This window comes from Sphaerodactylus townsendi, linkage group LG04, assembly GCF_021028975.2.
Source record: "Sphaerodactylus townsendi isolate TG3544 linkage group LG04, MPM_Stown_v2.3, whole genome shotgun sequence".
Classification (NCBI taxonomy): domain Eukaryota; kingdom Metazoa; phylum Chordata; class Lepidosauria; order Squamata; family Sphaerodactylidae; genus Sphaerodactylus; species Sphaerodactylus townsendi.
The window spans coordinates 40,773,423-40,791,325 of NC_059428.1; the positions used below are offsets into that span (position 1 = coordinate 40,773,423).

A 17,903-nucleotide genomic window follows, 5' to 3' on the forward strand; every position below is an offset into this window, starting at 1 on the left:
GTTCAAAATTGTTATTTTAAGATTTGTGTTTGCCAGCAAAAGCAGCAGCCTGTAGAGGCTGATATTAAGGGACAAGGAAGTTGACTCTGGAGACCAACGCCCAGCTGTCTCCTTAGCAAAGACAAAGACCCCCTTTGGATTTGCAAATCAAATCTAATGGCAGCACCCAGAGGTCCCCAGCCATTGGAAGACGTGCAGGGACCACCATTGGACAGTTTGAACTTTTCTTTGTTGCAGAGATGAGGCGCGGGAGCCTCAGGGCATTACTGAAGGAAACAGCCATCTGATAAAGAAGATAGGTAGGTGCGGTAGCGAGCCCACCTAGATTTCCTGAATGGACCTTATCAGCTTTCCTTTCAGCACCCTTGTGAGATCTCGCGGGACTACGTTTGACAGCGGGATTTCGTAATCCCATTCAAAGTTGTAATTGTATCTTGCTTTTGTATTGTTGTTTTCTTACTGGTGTTTGGTAAGGGACTCGCCCCCTTACTTCCCCCTTTCTACCTGCCCCTTTGCCCCTTTGAAGTTTGGGAATAAAAGTTCTTGTAGTTGGTTGCAGAAAGAATCACCTCTGTTCCTATGTTGAACGGGGCAGGGAGAAGACATAATGCCTTTTATCTCAAGCATTTTTGGGATCTGATCATTCCCCATGGATACTTTGGCTATCATGTTTCCTTGTGTACAGCAAAATGCTCATTTTACCTGACACAATAAAAAAAATCAACAGCCTGTCGTCATCATTATTGCTCGGATTTATAACATATCTTGCAAAACTTGAAAGAGGGAAAATATTCTGTAAACTTGTGTGAGAGAGAAAGAGAGTGTGAGAGGAACCCCCCTCCCCCTATGGACTACAAGTCTGCTAGTATGTTATAGAATGTGCACTCATTCCAAAATTCTTTTTGATGACATCATTACACAGATCCTCATTTTCCTATCAGAATGCAATTATTATAAACACTCCAGCCCTTTTCATATATATTTACTACTGATATTTGGTTAATAAACTGGTACTATCAGAAATACTGAACAACCTATTTTCATAATCCAGAATTGTAACAAGCATATGTTTAATATACTTATTTACTACTACTACTACTACTACTAGTAGTAGTAGTAGCAGCAACAGCAGCAGCAGCAGCAGCAATATTTCAGCCTAACTTCGTAGCTTTAACTTCACTGGAAGCAGAAGCACAAGGAAATTAATCAATTGATGTAAGAATAACTAGCCTACCATTCTGCCTAAACTTCCAAGGCAGGCTAAATTGCACAAAATTTGAAGCCTCTCTCCAAAAGTATTAAAAGATTAAAAATGATAAAAAACCAAATTTGAACAGAACTAGAACTAAAGTACTGACAGAAGATGTTGGGAACCAAAAATATAATATGTTAAAACTTTAAGATAATAAAATATAAACAACTTGGTACTTCAAAGCTGTAAAAGGAAATGCCGGCTGGATGCTCTTCTGCAACTGGGGCACCACCACCAAGGAGACACTATTCCCAACTGCCACCTGCCTGACACGTAACTCATTGACTGTATCCATTGCCATTTCCACATCAGACTGAGCCAATGTGTGGTAACAGTCTTGATTAGGACCTGGGACACCAGATTCAAAGCCCCCCTTAGCCATTGATGCTCATTGGGGGGTCCTGGTCCCAAGCTGTTGTGCAGATAAAATGCAAGAAAGAAAAATATGTATACCACTTCAGTTCTCAGAGAAAGGGTGGCATAAAAATCAGACAGATAGATTGGCCAAGGGCAACGTAGGCTGACTCACGGGTGCAGACCAAATGGTATGTAGATCAGACACACCTTGGAATGCATTCAACCAGTTTCTAGTCACCACAAAAGACCAATGAGGGCACTCACTTAAATTACAAGCTGTTCACTTTGTACTAGCTGTTAGCTAGTGCAAAAAGTGGATGGTAATGACACAATTCTATTTGTGTTCACCCAGAGGAAAATGCCACTGGGATTTCTCCTTAGGTTGTGCTGTGTTTAGATAGACAGGCTAGGATCTGGCAGACCAGGTTGTTTCCTATCTTCCCCCAGCAGGCTGCAATACTTCTTTAAAAATGTTTCTCGTAGTCCAAGGACACTCTTGACCAAAATGTCCCACAGTATGGGACACTGCAGTGAGAAGAGAAAAAAATGGGTGGAATTTCCTCCTTTCCGGTTCATGATGACATTTCACAAAACTTTCCTTTTAGTCTCTGACCTAAACTGCTTTTTCCCCCTGCTTCCTTCCCCCCTGCTTTCCCCCCTTCATGATGAAGTTTCACAAAACTTTCCTTTTAGTCTTTGACCTAAACTGCTTTCCCCCCTGCTTCCTTCCCCCCTGCTTTCCCCCCTTCATGATGAAGTTTCACAAAACTTTCCTTTTAGTCTTTGACCTAAACTGCTTTCCCCCCTGCTTCCTTCACCCCTGCTTTCCCCCCCTTCATGATGAAGTTTCACAAAACTTTCCTTTTAGTCTCTGACCTAAACTGCTTTCCCCCCTGCTTCCTTCCCCCCTGCTTTCCCCCCTTCATGATGAAGTTTCACAAAACTTTCCTTTTAGTCTTTGACCTAAACTGCTTTTTCCCCTGCGTCTTTCCTCCCCCTGCTTTTCTTCCCTTCATGATGAAGTTTCACAAAACTTTCCTTTTAGTCTTTGATCTAAACTGCTTTTCCCACCCTTCCCAGGAACCTCTGCAAGAATAGTTAATATAGCTAATAGAGTCATTAAGAATCGCAAGTTGCCATGTTAACCCGTCAGGAAGAAAAAGAATCCAAAAGTTACAGCAATGTAATTTCTTTTATTATGATTTTCAGATGTCTTGAATTTTTTTTTTCCTTTCCCAAAAGGAAAAGAGCAGTTTCAGCCGAGAAAACAGCACAGTCCCGCCGCCTCAAGCCTTTCACCTCCGCCCACTGCTTTGAATTAAAAACGGAGAGCTTTGCATTACTTGCCCAGGGATATGGGGGATGACTTTCGAATTGGACCTTCCCTTCAGAGAGAGCCTATAGCGGCGGCGTATGCTTTGCATGAATATTTCCGGCTTCATTCTCGGAATCTTCAAGGGGCAAATAGGAAACCCCACCAGTTAGGAAAGACAGCGCTGGGCTAGAAGGATCAGCAGTCTGATTCCGTTTGCTGAAGTGATGTGGGTTTAAAAAAAGAATGCTCTGCATCGACTTGATGGTGTCTGTAGGTTCTGTCCCGCACTACGCAGCCTCTCCATCTTACAGTCATGTGGACTGAAGTGGCAAATTAATACCATGTGGCTGCAGCTCCAGGAAAGGGAGGGATGGCGGCTGATGAAGGCTGCATTGAGTCGTCTCATCCGAAGCAGACGGGCCGCTTGCTTGAATCCGTCCTCTAGTTGTACAAAAAGCGTTAACCCCCTCCCCACACCATTTGTTAAACCAACAGGTTCTCCAGGCACTCCCGTCCCTGCCGGGTTCTCGTTTGTGAGGACGCAAAAGGGAAATGGGAAGCACGGATAATTAGATTTTCCTGGAGAGGCGAGCGCCTGCCCCGACCAAGCGCTCCCGAGTTTTGCTGCCCGCCCGCCGTGCCATGCGTCCTACCTCGCTGGGAAAGCAGGGAAAGAACTCCGCGATATCCTCGAGCTGAGGTATCGTGCTTATTATCCCTATCCTGAGTAATTAAAAACACAACCATCCGGCGCTGACATCTGCCCTTTTCCCCGAGGTTAAATCACTCCAAGAGGAATTCAGCTGCAAAAACTGGAGAGTCCCGCGGCGCGGCGGCACTCCTTGTGACTTCGGACTAGCAGGGCCCCGAACCTCCACTGCTGCTGTTAAATGCTGAAGTAGCTGAATTAAGAAAAAGCCTGCCCCGCTCGGGCCGTCTGGCCGGAGGGGAGGCGCGGGGGTGCTGCTCGTCACAAGTTGGAGGGATTCCCTTTTACCTACAGAGAAGGCTGCAACAGGCGGAGCTAGCGCGGCTTGTGCAATCGACCACTACCTCTCTGGCCACTCGGCTTCAGCCGAGGCTCCCAGCTGCCTCGGGAAGCCCACCTCCCAGCGAGGCTCCGCTTCCTTCCCTTGTAGACCTGGCTCGAGGGGGGGACGGCCGGACGCTGCCCAGAACACAGCGAGGGAAAGCCCCGCCGGCGAAGCAGTACGGGCGGCTGCAGCCACGCTGGAGGTCCGCGAAAAACCAGCAGCCCGCCGGGCACGGTAAGGGGAACGAAAGCCGAGCAAGGCCGAGGGCTGGGGGTCCCGCCTGCGCTTGGAGTCAGAGCCCTCCTCCTGGAGCCTTCTCGAGGCCAAGCAGCCGAGTCAAAGAAAGAGTCCCTTGCCCACTTCTCTCAGGAATGGCAGCCGAGTCAAAGAGACCCCTAACCCTTGCCCACTTCTCTCAGGGGTTGTAGGTGGCGCTGTAGGGGGGGGACACAATGGGGCTTGTGCTCAGGAGGCGCGTCCGAAAACGGGTGGTCGCGCTTAGCCAGTTGTAAGAACAGGGGAGGGGGACCCCGTGAGCTCTTTGAAACGTCAGCGGGCCTGAACCAGAGCCCGCTGCCTTTGAGCAGGCCGGGCATATTCTCTTTAGGGAGCAAAAAACATCCTGCAGACAGTGCGGATGCCGTGGAACGATTCAACCCCGCACCACGTAACGAGGTTACTGCAGTCCTTGGTAGCGTCAATCCCTTCTGAACCCATTGAAGTCAGTAGGCTTAGAAAGGCTTAACTCTGGTTTAAGGCTGCGACGAGAGGCTCTGAAGCAGGGAGCGTTTAGATAGGAGGCTGAGTTGGAGGAGCGGTTGGTTTCGCCTGAAAGGAAAGCCCGGGGCTCCTCTTAGCGAGAAACGAGAGCATTGGGAATGAGATAGGTCCCTACACAGGGCTGTGTGCGCCTTTGTCTGGCTGGTCCTTGCTGAGGAGGAGAGAGTCGAGCCAGCTGACCAGGGCCAGCTCCTTCCTGGCGGCAGACTTCACCACGCTTCGCTAGTCTGTTCGCCTTCTCCTGGCAGCCAAGGCAGCCACGCGAACGGGAATCGCAGCAGATCTCGGGGCTTGTGCTCCTTTGTCCCAGACTTAGAGCTGGGGAAGAAAACCTGTCCCCCATTCTTACAGCTCCTTTTTACTCGCCTCCTTTTTAGTCCTCCTCTTCTCGCTCTTTTTCACAAAAAGGGCTAAAGCGTTAAGAACAAAATCCATGTTATACCTTTTATTAGGGCCAACCCCAAAAGTTCTCGGGAGTGAAACGAGATCCGGGGGGAGGCGTGACTTCTCCCTTCCAGGAGTCGAGAGAAAAAGGCCTACCTTCCCGGGTAGCTCTTCTGTGTATATAAAGTGCCCTCAAGTTGCATTCTGCTCAGTTGGGTTTTCAAGGCAAGAGGCTAAAAGAAGTGGTTTGCTATTGACTGCATAGTGACCCTGCTAGTCCTTGGTGGTCTCCCATCCAAATACTAGCCAGGACTGACCCGGCTCAGCTTCTGAGATCTGATGAGATCAGGCTAGCCTGTCCTGGAAATGGTTGAGGGGGCCAGGAAGGAAGTGAGGAACCCTACACTTGCCCTGAAGTTTAATCCAGGGATGTCAGCTCTTTTACCTGTACAGCTGCAAATGTAGGTCGCTCCCTGTAAGTCCTTTTTCCCCCCACCCTAACTGCTGAAAATTCTGGAGTCAATGTAGATAACTTTAAATTGGGGAGGAAGGTGATTTTCCATAGTAAATTCAAAGTCCAGTGTTATTTTAAATGCTGCTAAAAAGAAATCAGCCCTGTAAATTTCCCACTATGGTTTGTATATTTGATTTGATTTTTTTGTAGCTCCCCTATTATAACTTAACTATGTTCCTCCATACACATTCCCTGTGAGGTAGGTTAGTTTGAAAGTGTGTGACTAGCCCAGAATCAACCAGTAAGCTTGCATGATCATGGAAGGAGTTGAACCAGACAGAGTCTCCCAGATCCTAGCCTGACAGTTTAACTGTTTATTGTATTGCACTCTTTTTGGATATCCCATCCTGTTAGTTGCATTTACTTGCCCTGTGTAATCCTCCTTCAGTCCCAATGAGAAAAGTGGACTCTAAATAATGTAAATACACCATTCTGGCTAAAAGGCATAGGCCTGGAAAACTGTGGAGAGGAAAGTATGCTAGAAATTTACCCTGTGAATGGCTGAAATCCCTAGCAAAATATTTGTTATGTCTTTGGAAAAGCTATGAAAACATTTCCAGACTCCCCCACCCCCACCCCACCCCCAGAGATGTAAGTATGTGTCATTTAACAGGGATATCTATTGCTGTTAAAAATACCTTGGATTAAGGATGTTGACTTTTCTATTTCTGGAGTAGAGGGCTGGAACTTGGCCAAACCTGAGAAGTGCTTGGCAGCCATTTATCATATTCTCTAAATCCCCCAAAAGAGGACCAATGTCCAAGATTTAACAAAGGAGCTCAAAAATGATAAAGAAAAACATATCTTTATTACACAAATCTAAAACAAAATAGAAGAAATGCCTCCAATTAGAAGAAACATTATGTACATTGGTACTTAGATGATTCAAAACTGGTGAGGCTCATGCCCAGCGTCTGTGCGTTGCGCAAATTCTTCTTCCATGTGGATTGCATTTCTTTTAATTAATGCTCTCAGGATGAGCTCATTGGCTGTAATGTTAGGATCTATCGCCCTTTGACTGAGAATGGCTTACATAATGTTTGACTGCAGAGAGATATTTGCAGGCAATGTACGTATATGCCGTCAACTTCCAACTGACTTATCGTGGCCCCAGCAAGGGTCCTTCAAGGCAAGTAAAAAGCAGAGGATGTCTGCTATCTTTCTTTGCAGGTATTTCCATGATGGTTTACACTTCTTAGCTTCCAAGATCTGATGAGACCAGGTTGTTTCACATCCCTATTTGTAGGATAGAGACACAAGTATTTGTTCTTTATGCAATTTCCCTTGCCGTTTATGGTGGCAGTTACAGATGAGTTCCCCCTTTTCCCTGAATGACAGAAAGTTTTAGCTTCCTATAAATATGTTACAGAGAAGCTGTACTATATAAATAGCAAAGTCTGTTGTGTAAATGTATGCAGTATGCATCCTACCATCTTCACCTATGGCAAGTTTTACAGCTGTGCTTATGTATTGACGCACATTTGAGGAAAAGCAGTTGTATACATTGCTGCTGATAGTGGTGGTTTCACAAAAGATTTGTTTCCCTGTAGAATTTCTTAGATGATTCAAAACTGGTGAGGCTCATGCCCAACGTCTGTGCGTTGCGCAAATTCTCTGTGCTTAGGGAAAGTGGGATTCTTCAAAGTCTATTCTGTTCAAGTGGATTTAGAAGGGAGTAACTTTGCTTAGGAGTACACTATGAGTCTTTCTTGATGTCTTGGTGGTCTTTGGCAATAACCTTTCAATGCTGATCCACAGTTGCTTTATATATTCTTGTCAGAAGCAAAGAGAAGTTCTACTGAATGGATGCATAGGTTACTTTTTTTGAAGAGCTGTATTTGGTGTTTGAAACAGTCAAACACAAGAACTGGCAAAACAATGAGTGGGCAGGGGGCAAAACAGAATAGCTCTGTGCTTGTAAATGAAAAAAAAAGGTGGGGGAACAACCTGAGTTCCCATTTCGGGATCCAGCAGATCACTTCCTCAAAAGGTTTTCTACACTGTTTCCAGTTGGCTCTTTGTAATTGTTAGGTGACCTGGACAGAAGTTTAGACTAGCTTGCAAAAATTAACACTGACATTTTCATACAGCCAAAAATTACTGAGCTGTAGAGTAAATTGTGCAGGAAACTTTTAAAAATTATTGATTGATCTGTGCACTGTTTCAGATTACTACATCTCAAATGGCTCAATATGACAACATTGTGCATGTCCTCAGGGCAACATCATAGCAGTATGTATAAGCATAAGGATGCATAGCAGTACACAACATAGAACATCAAAGATACAACTTGAGTAGAAGGAACAATGTCTCCTACTTTTTTCAAAGCAAGGTTTGAACTGCATTATTCAGTGACTCCTGAAGGCTTTGATTTCTTGGGTAAGTATAAAGCAAAGCTCTTTGGAAATTCTCTTAATAGATTCAGGAAAGTGGAAGCCAACATTTAGTGAAATCAGAAGTACATAGAAGGAACAGTGGCTTTGGATATAAGCTTACCGTGCTGGGAAATTCAGCTTTCGGTAGATGTGTTGTTCTTTACTATATGCTTATGCATACTGCCTGTTTATAGTACTAAACAGCTTTGAGTTTTTCCCCCGTTTTGATAATTTTTTTCAGTAAAAATGATTCTCCACAAGCAACTTTCCCCATCTGTAGAGGAAATCATGGAAGATTCTCATATCTTTTGTAGCACTGGAAGAAAAGCCATATAGTGAGGCTGATTTTGAGCACTAAAAATGACCAGAGTCAAAGTAATTAAGCACCGTCTCCTCACTAGTTCTCTCTAGCTATTTATAGCATGTTCATGCTGCTTTTGGCCATTAAAATGTATAAGAAAAAAAATGCCCAGAATTCTTCAGTGCGTCTCATTTGACCCTGAAAGTAAAGGGCCCATGAAAAGCAGCCACATGACACAGATGCTTACAGGCATGCTGATGGAACTCCATCTTTTAGAGTACTGTGCAGGTCTTAGCTGTAATTTTACTCCATAACAAATATGGCTTGGTGGTTGGAAATCACCCTTAAGTTGCTTGACAGTCACATGGACAAGAAGATGTTAGTATGTGTTTACTGGCTTTCTCAAGCCTTACAGTTTTGTGCTAATAAGTCGGGGAGATGTTTTCCTACATCAGTGTGATTATTAAATCTACTGAAATCAGTGAGGGATGAGTAAAACTGTGCAAACACCAGATCATTATTGACCCACGGGGTGATGTCACATCACAAAGTTTACTAGGCAGACTATATTTATGAGGTGATTTGCCATTGCGTTGCCCAGTTACCTACACTTTATCCTCAGCAAGCTGGGTACTCATTTTACTGACCTTGGAAAGAAGGAAGGCTGAGTCAACCTTGAACTGGCCACATGAAACCAACTTCAGTTGGCATCAAACTCAGGTTGTGAGCAGAGCTTGAACTGTACTCAACTACTCTGTGCTGAGCAGCTATAGCTTTCCTCAAAAACTAAGAGACTGCTAGCAGTGCAGAAACAGAAGCTACCCTTTCCCATCTTGGGAACTTGCTTCTATACTTCCTCTCCATGTAAAATTTGATACCCCCTGAGAGAGAGGGAGAAGGATAGTGCTGTCCCTGAGATCCTTGAGTAACCCACCAATCTAGAGCTTTGTATACTGATGTAGGCTACAGTAACCTGTTAAGGCAAATCAGTAAGCAAGCAATGGTAGTATATAGATAGAGCACTAGTAAATCCAAAAGCCCTTTATCCTTCAGCAGCAAAAGCAAGTATGAATCCACATATTGCAAAAAGTGGGGAGGACCCAAAAGGATTTTTCAGATGCAACAAATTGGCTGCCCACTGGGCATGACTTTTTGCATAGGAGATGTGAACAAAATTAACAGCAGGGTCAGGGGGCCATGCAATACAGGACTTAGAGGATAAAATGTAGTTATGCAAAAATTCACAGCTAATCAAGAAAAATAGTTTGCTTTTAATGTATTGTCAAAGGCTTTCACGGCTGGAATCACTGGGGTGCTGTGTGGTTTCCAGGCTATATGGCCGTGTTCTAGCAGCATTCTCTCCTGGCGTTTCACCTGCATCTGTGGCTGGCATCTTCAGAGGATCTGAACTTCAGATCCTCTGAAGATGCCAGCCACAGATGTCAGAATAACGTCAAGAAGACTAATGCTGCTGGGAGACGCATTTCCTTCTATTTCTGAAGCTCCCACACAGCACCCCAGTTTGCTTTTAGACTTCTGTTTGTTTTTATGTGACCCACCCAATTGCTGCTGCCTCATTTCTCAGATAGTTTGCCAATTGCTTGACCTTATATGGGCAATTTAAATAACAGCCCTAGTAAACTTTTCCTGGTAGGAATTGTTGCTCATGTTCAACAAGCACCAAGGCTATATTAGAGGTGTACTCTGAGCTTCTCAAGTCTATAGATTTTTGACAATAAGTTGGGGAGATGTCTCTCCCTCCCACCAGTTTCTGTTGTATTTTCCACAATGATGGGCAATATGTTTTTCTTGTAGATACCTATAGTGAAGTGTAAGCCTAAGAAAAGAGTTTTTATTTTTATTTTATTTATAGCCCGTCTTTTTCACAGGGACTCAAAGCAGATGACACATAGTGAATCAGTACAATCAACAGAATGGGACATTCAATAAATAATGTACTAGGATTGTAGAAATTTCTGGAACCAACCAGAAATTTAAAAGACAGAACTGAAGCAGAGCATAGGTGTTAGCGTAACTCATTAAATGGTGCAAAAATTGTGTGACAGGATCCTATTTAAGGTAAGCTATACACAAAAGTGCAGACCACTATCTCCGATCATTTGAACAAATGTAATTTTGTACAGCGCAACCCTATTACTTGTATAAAATGACCCTCTTGAATATTTCAGTTTTGCATAGTTTGCAGAAAGCCAGGAGACTGCGAGTCTTCCTAAACTCCTTGGGCAGACCATTCTGTAAGGTGGGAGCCGTGATGGGGAAATCATATGCATGGGGCGGTGGCTGATTTTTGCCTTTTGCACCTCTTCAGATGAATGAATCTGTTGTGGTGGAGTATGAGTGAGAGCGGTTCCTCAGATAAGAGTGGCCAAAACCATGATGGGTTTTGCATCTGAGGTGAGACCAGTATACAGTGCGTTACAGTTGTCTAGTGTCAGTATTATTGTGCCATAAGGACATAAGAACTAGCCTGCTGGATCAGACCAGAGTCCATCTAGTCCAGCATTCTGCTACTCGCAGTGGCCCACCAGGTACCTTTGGGAGCTCACATGCAAGATGTGAAAGCAATGGCCTGCTGCTGCTCCTGAGCACCTGGTCTGCTAAGGCATTTGCAATCTTGCCATGGATTCAGGTGGCCAGATCAGCACTATCAAGGTACAGGGACATCTTATTGGCTAGGTTGAGTGGGTGGAAAACATTTTTGCTGCCACATTAACTTGCTTCTCTGATAATAAGACTGGATACAGGTTAACCCCAAGGCTTTTAATGATATTGGATTCAGGTTAACCCAAAGGCAGTGGTTGCCTGAATTTAATCAGAAGTGGGGAGCATTTTTAGGGGTTAGTTCCAATTTGCTTGCTTTTAGTCAGTTAACCATAACATCCAGGCAGCTATTTAGGATCTCTACTATATCACTGGGAGATTGGGATAAGGATATATAGAACTGAGAATCATCAGCATATTGATGTCAGTAAACCCACAAATTCACAAGATAGGTCCCATGCCAATGACAACTTGTTTCCAATAACAACCCTTAGAGTCTAATCCTTGAGGAATGCTTTGAACCCAGTCCAGTGCATATCTCCTGAAACCTGTTTCTGCCTTCAAGCATTTCAACAAGATGGCAAATGGCTACAGATAAATCCAGTAAGAGCGACAGAGAGGCATGGCCTTTGTCTGTACTATGAATAATAGGTTGGAAATATTGAGATGTGAGTGAAAATAGACTGATAAAGAAATAAAGTACAGTGTCAAGGGAGAATCTATCTTGAAGGAATTTTCTAGCTCAAGTTGACTCTTTGCTGGTGCTAGTTACCATCCCATACAGCAGTGTCTTTTCAAGGACAGGTTCTCAGGTCTGCTAATTTAGTTTATGTGATTCAGCTGTGAACTTGATGTGGGAAAATGGGACTCAGTAATACCCTGGAAAGTTTAGTAGATTCTGCTGTATGATTGGTTGAAGAGATCAGGAGGTTATGGTCAGCTTTTTTCTATAAAAGTAACTAGAGAGAACTTCCTATCCCTTTGTCTTTTCTCCTCAGCCCTCCTTGCTGCTAGAAAGATACTTACATTATTCTCTGTGTGCTGTGTTAGGACTCCAGTAAGCAATATACTAGTCAGCTTTATTTTAGTGCATTATTTTAGTGTATTCTACTGTCTTAGAACTGTATGCATTATTTCTTAAAGGTGAGATAAAAATCTATTAAATATATTTGTTAAGTAATGAACCAGTGAGGGAGAATGTAACTTTAATAGTTGTCATGAGAACTTCTGTTAAAAATGTGAACTAACTACATTAACAAAACCTCTTTAACCAGTTAAGGTAACAGCACCACTAAACCATTTTACAACTGACCACTCTTATGTTTCTGGGGGGAAATTGTTTTCATCAGTAGAAAAAAAATCTCAATAGAATGATGTGTACAATCATATAAAATGACCATATAAACACTTGCATTCTGGATTTCAGTTTACTTCCTGAAAAGCAAATCCAAACACATTTACTGGTACAAAGAATTAAATATATGTTTTTAAAAACCCAACATTGAATTAATTAAAGTTAAATTAAATGACACACTGACTGTAGAAGGGTATTAGCTACCCTTTCTAATTTGGTGTCATCTGCAAATTTGATTAGCATGCCCTCTATTCCATCATCTAAGTCATTGATAAAAATATTGAATAGCACTGGGCCCTGTAGCACCCCACTAGCCACTTCACTCCAGGATGAAGATGAGCTATTGATGAGCCCCCTTTGAGTTCGGTCAGTCAACCAATTAGAAATCCATCTAATAGTAGTATTGACTAGTCCACATTTCAGTAGCTTACTTGCAAGAATATTATGTGGCACCTTGTCAAAAGCTTTACTAAAATCAAGGTATGTTATGTCCACAGTATTCCCTTCTTTTACCCAGCTTGTCACTCTATAAAAAAAAGATAAGATTACTCCAGCATGACTTGTTTTTCAGAAGCCCATGCTGACTTTTTGTGATCACAGTATTCCCTTCTAAGTGCTGGCAGATCGTTTAATAATCTGCTCCAGAATCTTCCCTGATGTTGATGTCAGGCTGACTGGATGATAATTATTAGGGTCCTCCTTTTTCCCCTTTCTGAAAATGGGGATAACATTAACCCTCCTCCAGCCAACTGGGACTTCTCCTGTTCTCCAGGAGTTTTCAAAGATTATAGCAAGTGGTTCTGAGATTATTTCTGCCAGTTCTTTTAATACACTGGGATGTAGCTCATCAGCTCCTGGAGATCTGAATTTGTTTAAAGTAGCCAGGTGTTCCTGCACTACCTTTTTATTTATTCTGTGCTGAATTTCTCCTACTGTATCTTCTGTTTTATTTTCCCCTGTATGAGCACTGTTTCCTTTTTGGGAAAAGACTGAGTGTACGGAAGTTCTGCTGGCTGGAAACGTCCAACATCTCTGGTTCCTTGTCTGATAAGGGCTTGCCGTACAGTGCAACTTTTCTCCCATCTTAGCTTCTTCCTCTCCAGCCACTCCACAGGGGGAAAAAAGGATTACACCAGCCATGGTCCATAAATAAATTACAACGTTTATTCACAATATTCCAAAATAACAAGAAATGAAGTAAATAAAATCAATCCCTTTTGGTATACCGAATAAAGCTTTCCAATAACTCCAGCAGGACAGAAAAGCTCTCCTTACCAGTGAAGCAGACACCAGCTTCCTCCCCCCCTCCACCTTCTGATCTCCCATATACTTTATTTGATTACTGATCATTAGCAGCTGCTCGTATGCCTGTTAACTGCTGCAGGTGTTGTTAAACTGGGTGGAGGCTTCTAAGCTACAGGCATGACTTCAACTGGTGATGTTTCCATCAAATTAATAGTGGCTCTCCCACACATTGAGGCAAAGAAGGTGTTGAGAAGTTCTGCCTTTTTTAATCCCCTATTACCATGTTCTCCATGCAGTGACTCTATCCTATCTCTTTTCTTCCTTTTGCTACGGACATAACCAAAAAAGCCTTTTTGTTGTTTTTAACCTCTCTGGCAAGCCTTAAATTTAGCTTTTCTGGCTTTATCCCTACACATCCTGGTTATATGTTTGAATTCCTCTTTGGTGATTTCCCCCATTTTCCATTTCTTGTACATGACCTTTTTAAATCTTAGCTCAGTTGAAAGGTCTTTAGACAGCCATCCTGGTTTCCTTAGATATCTCCCATTTTTCCTCCTCATTGGAACTGTTTGAAATTGTGCCCTCAAACTTTGTAAGACCAAGTTCAAATTGAAACTTGGAATGAAGATAGACCTTTAAGTTCACAAATCTCTGGTGTACATCTCTGAAGTCAGAGTAGGATTTCCAGGGATAGTCAGGAGCCAGACATATATTATTTCCTCTGTAGTTTTTAAAGGGGGTAACTTATACCTGACCAAAAAAATCTGTATATACAGTTGCTTAATTTAAACATATCTCAGAGTCTGGGTTATTTTAATGCAGAATTTAAATTTCTTCAGCATAGATAACCCCCAGTTCTGTCCTTAGTGCAAAGGGAAGTGTAGTGTAACGCTTATTAATTACTGCTACAGAGAAACCTTGTACTGCTGGCATTGTAGGAAGGAAACTCGTGGTTTCCTGCTTAATAAAAGCTGACTTTTATAGATCACATGTCTACATCTGATGTACTGTGGAACTGACAGTTTTGTTGTGCTGGCTGAAGATTAGGCTGTAGCAAATAACACCTTTTCTCTCGCAGCTAAAACGAAGCAAGTTTTCAAATTGTATGTATACCATCCAAAAATTGCATGTTCTTCAACATTAAAAGTTAATCCAATAAATAGTGTTGGTTAAATAATTTTGTATTAAGCTCTGAGATGTCCAGTAACTAATCTGAGTCAAAGCTTACTTCTTGCCAGAATTCTTCTGTTCAAAGTGCCCAGCTGGAAAATTCTGTTTTATCATGTAACCACCAGATTTCAGTTTGAACTGACTGGAAGGTTGCCACCTGATTTAGGACATAAGAAAACTGCCACTGCCTGCTTGTGTGCTGATAGAGATAGATTGGCATGGATGAATCAGCAGTTGAAGCTTTATTTCTACACTGATAAGCATTCTTGTGATGATTATCACTTGCTTATTAAACTGCTAGTTGAGAAAGTGTAAGACAAATAAAATTATTTGTCCAAACAGAAATTAGTCTCATAAAGCAAGCTTTTATTGCAAGAAAAGCAGAAACATCCAGTTAAAACATTGTGTGACCCAAGAGAGAAAAAAACAAAGCCATTCCTTTATACACCTTTCTTTTCCATCCAGAAAGCTGAGGCTGATTCTGATTGGTTGTTCCATATAAGAAAAATAGTTTCTAACTAGACAGATGATTGGTTTACCTTGTATTTTCCATATTTCAGTTGAACTGACTGGAAGGTTGCCATCGGATTAAGGACAAAGTTTCTAACTAGACAAAGAATACAGACCCTATTCTAAGATAGAACTTTATCTATTCCAGCTTGATAAACACCAGATGTCTGTTGTGTATACTCTGCAGCAGCATCATTTTTCAGCTGCCAACCCTGGCCTTGGACCCCTGGCTGTCTGCCTTACAATCTAAAACAGATTCTGTTATTTCTTTTATCCAAAACAAGCAGTACAATTTGTCCCACATGTCCCACTCCATAATATGTACAGTAGAAAGTATATGTCCAATAGAAATGACAAACCAGCAACTGGTTGAGGTGGGCTTTCCGGTCTGTGTGGCCGTGGTCTGGTGGATCTTGTTCCTAACATTTTGCCTGCATCTGTGGCTGGCATCGTCAGAGGTGCATCACAGAGGGAAGTCTGTTACACACTGTGTCCAGATAACAACCAATCATTTGTAGGTCAGTTGTCAGCACACCTCCTCATAGGTGTTGTTCGTTAAAGTGGTACAGTTCATAAACAAGCAGAAAAGTTCAAATTGGAATTATGTCCCACTGGGAATAAAGTTTGCAGCCTATGTATGTAAAATGCCTCGATTATTTGGTATTCCTGTTGTATATTAGTTTGTGCATCTCTTTCCTCCATAGTTGCCACTAGGAAGAAGTGAAGGAATTTGGACTTGGGTTGTTTTTTGTACAAAGTGTTTCATGAGGAGTGTCTCCATGACCTTGTTTTGAATCTAGGACAAGTACTCAAGCACTCTAATTTTTATTCTCTTTCTTGTCTGACCAATATAATTCAACCCACATTCTCAAAAAATCAGATACACAGCATTTTTAGTATTACAGTTGGTGAAGTGCTTAATATCTCCATGGTAGTTTTCCTTGGCAATATTAATCTCCATGGCTCATACACTAGTCCAAGGGTCTGCAACCCGTGGCTCCGGAGCTGCATGCGGCTCTTTCAGCCTTATACTGCAGCTCTGTGTGGCCTGAAGGTCAGAGGATAGCTTGGGCATGTCCCTCCAGCCCTCCAGAGCAGCGCTGGAAGGAAAGGAGGGGCTGAACCAGAGGCGGCTCTGTGCTTTTCACGTCCCCTCCACTCACCTCTCCTTCCAGCGCTGCTCTGGAGGGCTGGAGGGACACACCCACGCTGCCCTCAGACTCCTGGAGGTTGGAGGGTAGCATGGGTGTGTCCCTCCACAGCAGCCGCCATTCCCCCTCTGCCCCATGGAGCAGGCGGCTGCCTGATCCGTCAGGCAGAGTGGGTTTCCCTGCCCAGTGCCTCCGCCTCCCAGCGCTGAAAGGAAAGGTGAGTGGAGGGGCCGAACCGGAGGCGGCTCTGTGTGGAGCTGCCTCTCCGGCTCGGTAGATCTTCAGGGTCGTCGAAAACGGGTCCAAATGGCTCATTGGGTGGTAAAGGTTGCCGACCCCTGCACTAGTCGGTAAGCGTGCACGTTCCACACCTGTAATGGCCTGAAAAATCTAAGGACTGTGTTTTAGGTTTTCTAACATCAGCCTTAATAACATTGTTTCCCAACGATCTGTTTTTTTCTGTATCCCAATAAAGGTGGTTGCTCACACCTTGGTAGTTCTTATATAATTGGCCAATCCCTGTAAACGATTTTCTTAATTTTATCACTCATGCGGGAGTATTCAATGGAGTTAACTATTTTGTTGTTTTCCTCTCTCTGTTCGATAGAAGGTCATTCCTTCTGGCACAATCAGCCCTCAATCAAGCTGTTTTTGTTGTCGTTAAATTTTGTTTTAAGCTGGTTGTTAGCCTTTCATTACATTTTGAGCCTTACTCAGAGACCTAGGATATTGTATGGTATTGGCGTAGTGTTTGTATGGATCCCAGCATGGCTGCCTTCTGAATCTGAATCCGTTCTTATTTTGTTGATTTGAAGATGTTTCAAGTGCCACACAAGTGTTTTCGGAATGGCACCCAGGGAGCCAATTACCACTGGGACGACCTCAGCTGATTTGTGCAATAGTAGCGGAATGTCACAATAATAATAATAATAATAATAATAATAATAATAATAATAATTATTATTATTATTATTATTATTATTATTATTATTATTAATGATGATGATAATAATAATAATCAAAAAACACTAGGGCAGCACTTGAAACATCTTCGAATTGACAAAACTAACATCTGTCAAATTCAGAAGGCAGCCCTGCTAGGATCCGCACGAATACTACGCCAATACATTACAACTTCCTAGGCCTCTGGATGAGGCTCGAATTGTAATGAAGGCCAACAACCAGCTAAAGATCTGGCAGCTGTGAAATCTACAATAATAATAATATATTCTGCCCCTTCCCTCACAGGCATAGGGGCTAAAAGGCCTTACCCAATGTTGCCTCCAAGCAGTGGGTTGCAGAGATTTACTAATTTTAAATGTGGAAGTTGTCTTTGATAGAACTTTCCTTCATGACTCTACTACCACTTTAAAACCATCTATGCTTGTGTCCATCACTATGTTCACCATCAGTGAATCCACCATTTAATTTCCTTTTGAATAAAGAATATTTTATTTTTGGCAGTCCTTAACTCATGAACTTCACTGGATGCTCCTGAGAGTGCTAGTATTATGGGAGATAAAACTCTCTCTATCCACTTTCTCCATTCCATGCATAATTTGTAAACCCCTATCATTTCCTTCCCTAGTCATCTTTCCC

General features: G+C 42.8%; 1 protein-coding gene across 2 annotated transcripts in view; it reads left to right on the forward strand.

The window, feature by feature from the left end:
- The first annotated feature begins 3,525 nt into the window (after nucleotides 1–3,525).
- Nucleotides 3,526–17,903, forward strand: part of ST3GAL6 (ST3 beta-galactoside alpha-2,3-sialyltransferase 6) — a 69,935-nt gene continuing 55,557 nt past the window's right edge. Inside the window, exon 1 of one of the 2 annotated variants that reach the window (XM_048493961.1) lies at nucleotides 3,526–4,192. The gene's annotated coding sequence lies outside the window, so the exon portion shown is untranslated. The remainder of the gene's footprint in view (nucleotides 4,193–17,903) is intronic. The other variant, XM_048493960.1, reaches the window with a different exon arrangement.